At 45.9% G+C, this 11,728-nt stretch overlaps 1 protein-coding gene across 8 annotated transcripts in view; it reads right to left on the minus strand.

Annotated features, from left to right (window-relative positions):
* TOGARAM2 (TOG array regulator of axonemal microtubules 2) overlaps positions 1 to 11,728 on the minus strand; it is a 62,068-nt gene that overhangs the window by 36,121 nt on the left and 14,219 nt on the right. For 2 of the 8 annotated variants that reach the window (XM_035321848.1, XM_035321855.1), the window contains exon 1: positions 8,470 to 8,616. The exons of 2 other annotated variants lie outside the window; for them this stretch is intronic. The gene's annotated coding sequence lies outside the window, so the exon portion shown is untranslated. Of the gene's footprint in view, positions 1 to 1,565; positions 1,626 to 6,818; positions 6,821 to 7,192; positions 7,432 to 8,469; positions 8,618 to 11,728 lie in introns of those variants that run through there. 4 more of the 8 variants (XM_035321850.1, XM_035321849.1, XM_035321851.1 and 1 more) reach the window with 4 other exon arrangements.

The raw sequence follows: 11,728 nt of genomic DNA on the forward strand, positions 1-11,728 counted from the left end.
TTCTTGTAGCGAGGGGCCCAAAACTGAACACAGTACTCGAGGTGCGGCCTCACCAGAGCCGAGTACAGGGAGACGATCACCTCCCTAGCCCTGCTGGTCACACTATTTCTGATACAAGCCAGGATGCCGCTGGCCTTCTTGGCCACCTGAGCACACTGCTGGCTCATATTCAGCCGACTGTCCACTATCACTCCCAGGTCCTTCTCCGCCTGGCAGCTCTCCAACCACTCATCTCCCAGCCTGTAGCTCTGCTTGGGGTTATTACGCCCCAGGTGCAGGACCCGGCACTTAGCCTTGTTAAACTTCATGCAGTTGACCTCAGCCCATCGGTGCAGCCTATCCAGATCCTCCTGCAGAGCCTTCCTACCCTCGAGCAGATCGACACACGCACCTAACTTGGTGTCATCTACAAACTTACTGAGGGTGCACTCAATGCCCTCGTCCAGATCATTGATGAAGATGTTAAAGAGGACCGGCCCCAGCACCGAGCCCTGGGGGACGCCACTAGTGACTGGCCTCCAACTGGATTTGACTCCATTTACCACAACTCTCTGGGCCCGGCTATCCAGCCAGTTTCTAACCCAACGAAGCGTGCGCCAGTCCAAGCCAAGAGCAGCCAGTTTCTTGAGGAGAATGCTGTGGGAGACGGTGTCAAAAGCCTTGCTGAAGTCAAGGTAGACCACATCCACAGCCTTTCCCTCGTCCACCCAGCGCGACACTTTGTCATAGAAGGAGATCAGGTTCGTCAAGCAGGACCTGCCTTCCATAAACCCATGCTGACTGGGCCTGATCGCCTGCTTGCCCTTCAAGTGCCGCATGATGACTCCCAAGAGGATCTGCTCCATGAGCTTCCCTGGTACTGAGGTCAAACTGACAGGCCTGTAGTTCCCCGGGTCAGCCCTCCGGCCCTTCTTGTAGATGGGCGTCACATTCGCTAGCCGCCAGTCAGCTGGGACCTCCCCCGATAGCCAGGACTGCTGATAAATGATGGATAGTGGCTTGGCCAGCTCCTCTGCCAGTTCTCTCAGTACCCTTGGGTGGATCCCATCCGGCCCCATCGACTTGTGCACATCCAAGTGCCGTAGCAGGTCACCAACCAGTTCTTCGTGGATGGTGAGGGCCACATCCTGCTCCCCATCCCCTTCCACCAGCTCAGGGTACTGGGAATCCAGAGAACAACCGGTATTGCCGCTAAAGACTGAGGCAAAGAAGGCATTGAGCACCTCCGCCTTTTTCTCATCTCTTGTAACTAAGTTTCCCCCTGCATCCAGTAAAGGATGGAGATTCTCCTTTGTCCTCCTATAAATGTCAGTGGGAACAGAAGGATGCAAATGTGAATTGCTTTTGAAAATCCACTCATAGGTGCCTATACAGCTCTGCAAAAAGAATGACTATCCCATGGTAGCTAAGTGCAGCCAGAAGGATCAATCACATACAGCTCAGTTAAACTCTTACAGAAGGAGAAGAAAAAGCAGGTACCTATTAATGTGTTGTGTGAGCTTAAATCAAATAACAAAGAATGTCTGTGCAAGGAGTTTAGGCACCCTACTATCAATCAAGCTTACAATCAGGTAAAATGGTGTCCTCAAGCAAATTACAGTAGAACATGTTCATATTGCAGCAATGTCCTATAGCTCCACCCCCTGCCCAAGAGATTTAACTCTTCTCAAGAGTTGTCAAAGGCTTAATTTGGAATAAAGCAAGTGATTTCAGATAGGCTGGAGTTAGCTCAGGCGTTAACCCACTTCTGGCTTTAACCCTTTTTTGTTAGTCTACATAAAACCAAAGAGACAGCTTAAAGACAAGAAATGAAGGCTTAGAGGGTTTTTAGAGCCTAATTCCCACTGCTTTCAGTGAAAGTCAGGCACGAAATATCCCCAAAATACAAATGTAGGTCTAGTTGAGACTGTGTACATTAAAGCAAGGAACGAGAGATACCATTGTGAGTGGGTCTAGGGCTTAAAACAGAGATTAAAGCATAATTGCTTTGGTCTTCTTGCATAGGATAAATATCCAAGAAATACACCACTGGCACTTTTGGCTGGCTAAAATTATCACCTCCTAAATGAAGCTGAGCATGCCCCATTGCTTAAGGTATTAAAAATGCTCAAGAGAAAGCAGAAAGTACCAGAAATGAGTGCATCTCGTAGCTAGGAAAGAAAGCTACCTCTGCCACTGACTGTAATGCAACTGACTTAACATAAGGCCAGTCTCTCCACGCCTCAGTTTTATTCTTCTGCCAGGCTGTCCTAGTATGCCACAAAGCATAATTAGGAAGGCTATTACTTATGGCATCTCCATGGCCCCAAGTTATAATTGCCTCAATTCAGGGCCGAGTTCCTAATTCAGGACAACTACATGGTATGGAAAATCCCAAATGTACATCTATGTAGGATCATCCCTTTCTCTTAAGAGACCAAAATGGTAATGGGAGAGAAATTTTCCTGTAGTCTATTGGAAGTGCTGGCTGTGCAGGATTCATCTTCTCCTGCCACTGCTGAGAGAAGCACAAAATGAGCTGGTGCCATTCCCCGTCCAGAGGACAGTGCAAGAGGTTCACTGCTTTGTGGAAAAAAAAAATAATAATAACAGTAATAGAAAATGGCTTTCTGAAGAGGAAAAAAAGGGAACACAACTGCTTTTGAGCAGCTCCAGGCCCTGGTGATGTTTCATTAGACGGTAACTGCACATCTTGCCATTCTGATGGGCTAATCCAAAGGAAATCTCCTCCGGGATGTTCAGCTTCTCTGGCTCATTAGCACCCAGTAAATGAAAATAGAGGTTATTTAATACCATCGTTACTGTCTGCCCCAACTAACAAGCTATTTCTCTGGTGGCTTCCCAGTGCAACAAATATACAGTATCGCTACGTGAAACATGTCAATGCCAACACCAACTACCCTACAGAGCCCATCAGGATTGGAGCTGGTGGAGGCTGTACCCAGTATTTCAACAGCTGGAGTCTGGTTGTGAGGGTGCAATGAAACTGATGACAGGATTTTTTTTTTAATTTATTTTTTTGCCATTGGATTTCGGCTTATAGGACCCTAATGCAGCTGTAGCATGAAGTTTTCACAGAGTAGAAAGTCATTGACCAGTTGAACTGAGCAGGCCTGGAGGGGGATGACAAGGCAGAACCCCAAGCTGCAGATTGCATCTCCTCCTCCACTTCTTTAAGTTCTTGGTATCTAAACCACTTGAGCCAGACATACAGCTCACAAGAAGTGCTCCCATCTCTTTCACCACAAAGATCCAATCATTAGCGCTTGAAATTACACATTCAAAATCTATTTTCTTTTACCGTTGTATTTACTGGTTTGAGGAGTTTTTGAATCAGTAAACTTGCTTCCTCAAACATTGACTGTGCATGGCAAGAAACACAGACAAAGGAAATCATGTTAAAAATTCCATATGCAACCCACATGATGCTCTTTTTATGAGTTCTGTCCTCGTCTCTTATTTGAAAGACCTTAAAGTTCACTGCCTCTATCAAAAGCTCCTGCAATGGCTGCTTCTCAGAAGAACAGGGTTGCTCAGCCATGAAACAAGAGTTACCACATGCAGCAGCCCACCCAGGACAGCAAACCAAGAGCTAGGAATAAACGCATCTGAATGCCAAACCTCATCAGCCCCTTCAAAAAGCACTTGGACAAACCCTCATTACAGCTCTAATGATGTGTTTTGCAGGACACCGCAGCGATTTGAGTACTGTACACAAGTGCACACAGCGCTGTGACGGTCCCCGGTGGAGCTGTGTCCTAGGGCATTCATTCCCCAGTGGCAGGTGATCGATCACTCTGCAGGCTCCTGCGGCTGCTGGACACAGTGGGACAACGAGGAGCCAAGTATGCTGACGCACCTTTGCTTTGAGCATAACCCTGCCTTGACCAAAAGCACTGAAAGGGTTCTTTCTCCTCCTATGGGTGCACTTCGAACAGAACCCTGGACCTGGAAGGTCCTGAGCCCAGGCAGGGGTTTGCAGGATACCTCATGGAGAAGGGTCCCTACCACCATGGGCCTCCAGGTACTAGTGCTGTATGAACATAACTCAGCTGACAGCAGTATGGCCGTGAGGGCTATCACCAGAAAAATACACGACAGTCAGCTGCTGCTTCTCCTTCAGAGAGCAGGACCTGACAGGGCACATAGGATTCTTTCTGCAAAGGACTCTGTGAAAAGCTCTAGATGCCCAGTGTTCAAGGCTTGGGTACAGAAGTCACAATCATCACTTAGAATGAACATACATTCAAAGCAAATCCAACCAGCATCCCATGTCTCAAAGCATTAATCCAGCAGTCTGTCAGCTTACACGCTCCCTGGGAGCTTTGCATTAGTTTCCTGTGACAGTATTTTCCTTAGAAATATCAGGCTTGTCTCCTCAGTTACTTCCCCTCAGCTGTCCCAACAAGAGAGCTCTCCTACGTGGTGCTCCTGTGTGAAGGACTACTTCAATACAGAATCACAGAATCATTAAGGTTGGAAAAGGTCTCCAAGATCAACTAGTCCAACCGTCCCCCTACCACCAATATTACCCACTAAACCACGTCCCTGAGTGCCACATCTAACCTTTCCTTAAACACCCCCAGGCCTGTAGTTTTCTCCTGGCGGGGCCTCACATACTGTTCCACGCATCTTCCATAAAGGCACAGAACAACTACGAGTACTCTGACTACGGCAGGTTTCCACAGACACCTGCAAAAATCCAAAATAACTCTGAGTGAGCATCCTAAGGGCTCTGCGCTGCTCCTGTGTAATCACCAGACAAGGAAATTCTCAGTGACCTGCAACAATTTCATTCAGCTGCATCGTGGGATCTGTGTTACGTATTGAAATTTTTCATTATGGGTAACAAGCATTGGGAGCACAAAGTGCAGGGCTGACATGCAAAAGCAGGAGCATATCCTCTAATGAGATGAGATTAATTGCCCGTTTTATTACTCTTATTATCTATTCTGCTTAGTCCTAGTGCTGTTCTTAGTGTAGTATCAACCTTGAAATACAACAGTTCCCAGCTCAGAATTTATTCTCTAGTCCTTTCAGCACCCCTCTGTCCTGTTTAGGGCCTGAGTCCACCACTCAAGCATCAAGGAATTTTTTTTTAAGCCTCCATTCACCTAAGCCATCGGATATCCCCTAACCCCATGGACATTTAAGTATGCAGAGAGGCCAAGCCTCCACATGCTGATGCCTGCTAAACATTGCTGCTGTCTTACCTCTGATCTGCTGGTCAGAGCCCAACACCATTCTGCCCAGGGGAGCAGGCAAGGCCTATTTTCTAGTACCTATCAGCTGGCAGCCTCTACCTTGGGTGAGCTGGAGGCCACCAAGAGGTAAAGGAGTAACAGGATGGCCTTTATCCATCCTATACTGCAGCATACAGGGATGCAGTGCATACAGGGATGTGGGCAAAGAGCTGCCAGGTACAAGCATGCAACACAGTAGAGATGGCTGACCTAACCCTGCTGGCTGGCTGGCTTCATGACCTGACAGAAAACACCACGTACCCCAGGCACCACCACTTCTGAGGTCTGAGAGTGAACAAAGCTGAAGAACAGCATGAAAACTGTGCCATAGCAGTACCAGCTCTGCCGCCAATTCACTGCCTGGCTTGCAGCGAAACATAAATCTTAAAGCCAGAACATATAAACTTGACCTCTGCACGCCACAGATTTTGAATAAGTCAACATTAGTTTATTATAGGTCAAGTATCTCCAACTGAAAAATGAGAATGATGCTTGGAAGCTTTGCAAAGCTCTCAGAGATCCTGGGTGTGACACATACTATGCAAATGGCAGTGTGGTTACTGTTGTCATTATGGCAGTGGTCCCTGCAGCAGAGCCCCAGCTTGCTGAATTGAGAGGCATGAGGGAACATAGACATTACCAGAAAGAAAGGGAAAAAAAAAAAAAAAAAAAGAAAAAAAAAAAAAGTGAAGCAAAGATTCTCTCCAGGGAGAGAGAGAAGCAGAGGGAGAAAGTAACCTGCAAACACATGTGATAATCAGCAGATAGTTCTTGAATCTCAATCCTTCAGAGAGTTTGGTTTGTCCTCCCTCTGCAGCTGTGGCAGGCTGGCATCTCCACACACCAAGAATTCAAAATGGATTAGACTGTGGGTCTTCCCTCCTCATTCTCCTACATAATTTCCAGATCCAAATTTCAGAGATTTGTACTTCTTATAATAAACCTCCCTGAAAACAGAGTCTATCCTGAAGGCATGTTTGCTCGTCAGAGTGATATTGCTTTGGGACCAGGCCCTTATGTACCAGGGAGCCTGTAAGCTCACTAAGATTCTCTTCACTTGGAAAAAAAATAATAATCATAATAATAATAATAAAAAAAAAAAATCCACTTCTCTCCCACATCATTTGGAATGGGGTGCCAAGGTTAAACTTAGTGAAACACAGCAATTTAAACCACTGTCAAAAGCAGACTTGATTACCATCCTGCAGGGATCAACAGGCTCCTGGTGGAGCCATGTAACCCTGACCTAAACCTCAGCAGTGGCTGATTCAGAAAGTTGGTTTGATTTAGATCTTCTTTGGTTCTACTTGGAAAACAACAGCACGGACCAGAAAAGGACCCAAAGTGCAGTTTTTGCTTTCTGACCCAGTCAGAGCAAGGTGAATCTGAGCAGGAGCTGAGCAGGGACTTGTCCTTTTCCCTGTGCACAGCGGCTAGGGACCCCGGGAGGCCAAGGGCAGTGCCTGAGCTGAGGTGGGAGCTCTTACTCTGCTCCCATGGTGTGCCAGAGAAAATCCTCACCTGCTCAGCATCTTCTGCCTGTCCTTACCTCCTCTCCTTCATCTGTCACCCCACTTCTGCTACACCTCTCAGGGGTGTCTGTCCTTTAGATGACACCCAAAATCTGGCATGCAGCTGGAGTCACGCAGCAGAAGCTTCCCTTGTGCTGTTGTAATATTTTCTAAAACAATGTTTTGGAATAAAATAAAATAAAATAAAGATTTTTTTTAAAAAAAAGAAAAATAAAATAAAAAAGAAAAATAAAATATGTCATAAATGCAAATCTTTCTTGCAGAGTTTATTCCCTTCTGGGAAAGACACTTGCACCAAGCAACCTCCACCAGAGCCCAGTAGCAGCAGCCCCTCTGCACAGCTCCTGCCAGCCCCAGCAGAGCACAGCCTTGCTGACAAAGCAGCAGCGCCCAAGACAGGACTGACTGTTCACCAACCTCCTTCATAAGCACGCGTGTCCTTCACTTCGGAAACCTAGCTCCATGCCGTTAAGCTTGTAATCCCCTGTGAGGTAAAAGCTCTGCTGCAGGTCGAGTCCCACAAGGAAACGAGGATTTCTGGTGCTGCAGACCCTGTATTTCCCAAGCTGGAAGCAGGGACAGCCATTAGGCAAGCCAGCCCCCTTCTCCAGGGCAGCAGGCTCCCCCGTCCAGGTGTACAGCTCCACAAGCAAACAGTGTCACATACCAGAAATAAACAAGGCTGCGTAGCAACCGCTCCTCTGAAGAAATCCTGAGCGTGAGATGCGAGGAATATCTGCTGCCTGCAGGGCTGGCAGCCAGCTCCTCAGACGCTGCAGCAGCGAGCACCCCAGGGAGCTCAGCAGCACCCGAGCCTTCAGGCAGGGACAACCTCTGAGATGCAGCGTGTTCTGAGTACCCCCCACAACTGTTGCATGAGAATCATCCCTAAAGCTCTGCACGGTGCCCTGACAAATAGCAAAGCATGCATCTGATGGAAACTTCTAAAAGGAAGGTTTTTTCCCATACCCTTTTCTGCAGGATAAAGTATTTGACAACTTCCTGGCATGGTAAATTGCTTAGATAGGCAATGTGAGCTTGGAACCCCTCTTGTTTATACTGGTGTAAATCCACACCAGTCTACAGAAAGCATCCTACTTGGGCGAAATTAGCAAAAGAGGAGAACTAATTCCTTCAGACTCCCTCTCTCTGATGCAGCACGGCCACACTTACTGTAATCTCCACTAAATGATACCAAACAGGAATTTTCCATCACCGTCATTGCAAATACTTCAGACCTCTCTGCTGTGCTGTGCGTAAGTATGCAATGTAGAGCAGAAGCTATTTTCCAAATGAAAAATAAGGATTTTTACAACATTTCCATGGCTAGTTTTGAAATCTTCCGTAACAAAGTCACTGCTGGCTGTTGTGTTTTTTGTATGTTTGTTTTTTTTTTAAAGACAGGAAGAAAAATAGAGAGAAATTTTGAGCAAAGTGCAATGTTATTCTCTGTTAACAATAAGGAACAATTGCTCAGACTGTCTATACCATTACTTGAATGGAGCATGTCCACAAGATATGAGAAAAGGAATTCTCCAAGCTTTGATTCATGAGCCCTTGTGCCCAATATGCAAGCCAACAGGGAAGTGGGAAGAGTTTTTTAGCAGTAATTCAGCTCTTACAGGAAAACAAACAAAACCAAATATCTACAAGAGTTAGCAATCATTTTTCAATAGTACAGGCAACATACCCACCCTGTTGTGATCTGGGGAGGTGACTGGCACCTCACTTGGTAAAAGCAGCAGCAAAGCCAAAGAGAAGCATCTTCCTGCCACTGCTGAGCCACCCCACTGGTACCAGCAACGTAGGAGTAAAGGATTCAGCCTTACAATGAGTCACCTTAAATCATGCGAGTCTCTCAGCTTCTCTGAGTAATCGGATGCATGAGAAAATAACAGCACTATATATTGCAGAATGGCAGAAAATGAGCCAACCACAGCTATGGGTCTCCTGCTGTGACATTACCTGTGTGAAACAGGAGAATTCTCTCCAAAGGCTTCTTTTCTTTCCTACAAGCAAGAGGCAGAGGACTGCCCTCAGACTCGAGCACTGCTTTAGACCTTCAGAGACACCAGGAAAGTTCTGCCTCAGCTGTGTTGCAGGCTTCAGGAAAGATTTAATCTGCTACAGCTCCTGCTTGGAAAGAAAGCAAAACAGAAATGCTGCTTGTTCACCTCTCTCCACGTTTTCTTTCAGGACAATAAACCCTGCAAGCCGGGGAATTGTCTCTTCCCACAGGCGTGCGTTATCTAACAGAGTAGGCCCACCTGTCAGTTAGGGACAATACCGCAAAATAGTGGTACCAGCTCTTCAGAGGACTTTCCCTGATAGTGTTGTCTGTTCCCTTTAATTAGGGGGGACCATGATGAACTACCAGCTCAGCTCCGGTGAAAAATGTAAGCTCCTGTCTATCTCAAAACAAGCACTCCTGCAGGGAAACAGCACTAGCAAAGCTGGAAACTGTGACCCTCATCAAATCACCAAAAATGTCACAAGTAAAGATTGTCAGTCAGTCACACTAAGACTAACTGGGAGCACCTCATGTCCAATCTCCAGCCTCAAGTATCTGCATGCATTCCTCTTTTAATTTTGCTCAGTAATATTGGTATTGATGGGGCAGAATCAACCAATGCGAAGCCCGAAAGCCTAGACATTTAACCTGAAAAACAGTACGCCAAAATTTTATTTCATATTTCCTGAAAGGAGGAAAAGCATTGCAGTCGGCATGGGAGAAAAGAGTACCTTCAGTGTTAAACCTCGTGTCAGACCCATTTCATGTGAGGCAGCACCACCCACACGGACACACTCTGATGCCACCTGCACACCTGTAATGATGCCTCAGTGTGTTACACAGGGAAGGAGTAGTGTCCACTGGCACACAGACACCCTGGAAAGGAACCTGACAACAGCTGGTCACGAACCTGGTCATAACACGGTCCCTCAAAACAGCCAAGGGGTAAAACATGCTACTAGATCAAACCCTCTGTCTCCTCTATCCATAGCAAACCAAAGCATCTCCACCAGTTCTCACCTGAAAGAAAACAAACCCAACAGCCCTCACAGTAGGTTAACAAAATAACTTGCCTCGAAACCCCCTTTCTCTAGAAGTGAAGCACTTTAACAAATACACCTTGGACATATTTGGTTACACCTCTGTACTCTCTGTTTGACCAGCTGCCTACTCCCAAGCTACATCTTCCTATAGCAGCTGGCAGGCAGGAGTGTGAGGCTGAGCAGGGCTTTTTCTGCCATCTAGAGCAGGGATAGAAATAATGCTATGTTCTGCAGCTGTAATCAGAAATCTACTTCGTTCCTCTTCGCATTTTTTCTTTCACATGGTGCGCTTGCTTGGCAGCATGATCCTTTGCAGCAGCCTCACAGCATGCATACCGCTTCTTCTTTGCTCACAGGAACTTCTGCTGGGTTAGGAGTCCTTGGGCTTTCCCCGTTGCAACCTCATTTGTGCATTGGGGATGGGCAACCAACACTGATTCAGCATCTGCGCTGGTGAGGGAAACAGCCCAAGCCCACGGCATTAATTAGCCCAGCAGACAGGTCAGAAGCCAGCAAGTTTATACAGGCCTTCTGGTTATATGACCTAGAACAGCAGAAGCAGGTTATTAATTTAGTACTGGAGGTGCCAACGAAGCTTTGCAAACTGGAAGGAATGAGTTGAGTTTCACTAACAAATACAAGCTGTGCTCCAAATCCTTTTCCAATCATAAAAATCAATGCAAGATGAAATACCAACATACAGAAAAGATGGCTGGGTATGAAGACTTCGTATTTTGAAAATGGTAATTTTTCAGTAATACTTCAGTCTTATAACTACATTGCAACTTCTCTCTGATGAGCCCAAAGCAGTTTGTGCTCCCACAAGTGGCACTTAACTCTCTGAGGTGATTCAAGCAGTGTATAAATATACGGGGACACTGAGGCAGGCAACAGCACTCCTAACTGCACTCATGGCCTCGGAGTAAATAAACTGCAGTGACACCAGCAAAATAAGGTTTCTCTTGATGCACTGACAGCTGCCTGTGACAGGGAAACAATTGGGATTGAGTCATCTTGAGGAGGAAATGCTGAGACATTTTTTTTTAAATGACTAAAACAAGGTAGGCTTTAAGGGCACTAGTCTCATTTACAGAGGTGTTATATTAAGAGCTGCCAACTAAGATTTACCAGAGATTTATCCTGTGGGGATCAGGGGCTTTCAGACTGATGGATAGAGTATCTTGGCAGCAGCTTGCCTTTTTTTTTTTTTTTGATGGAAAACAACGATTCCACAAGATTGATATGATCTGTGAAAAAGTGTTTGTTTCAACTATTTCTGTGAAAAAGGAAGGAAGGGAGGGAGGAAGGGAGGGAGTTTTAGAAATGAATGTTTGATATTTTCCTCAAATTCCTCAATCAAATTAAATGGAGATAAATTTATCTCTACTCTGAGTAACCCTAATTCTATGCAGTGGAAACCTACCTTACTAAAGACACATTTCCAGACCAGACCTTGAGATGCTCTCTGGTGATTCAGGGCACTGTACACACATCACGCTTTCCAACCTCATTCAGTTAGGATCATATGGTCCTAAATTAAGCCCACTTGGTTCCCTATGTTGCTAATCTAGTTAACTGCATATTGGCTAACTGCAGGCTTTAACTCACCACCAAATGCAGCAACTCACCATCTGTTCATTCTGGCTACCCAAAAAATCAGCAGCCACATGAAGTTGCACCTCATCTGGGGATGCAGAGAAACCCGCTGGCCGCAGCTGCGGTCTAGCACAAGTCTGCATTGCATTTGATTTATCATAATAGAATGGCTATTATATAACGGGGGGGGAAATGAAAAAAAAGCAGATCTGGACACCCTTCACGAAAAAAGTACGGGGGCAGAAGGACAAAGAAAAAAATAAAATAAAATAAAATAAAATAAAATAAAATAAAATAAAATAA

This window comes from Oxyura jamaicensis, chromosome 3 (assembly GCF_011077185.1).
Source record: "Oxyura jamaicensis isolate SHBP4307 breed ruddy duck chromosome 3, BPBGC_Ojam_1.0, whole genome shotgun sequence".
NCBI lineage: Eukaryota > Metazoa > Chordata > Aves > Anseriformes > Anatidae > Oxyura > Oxyura jamaicensis.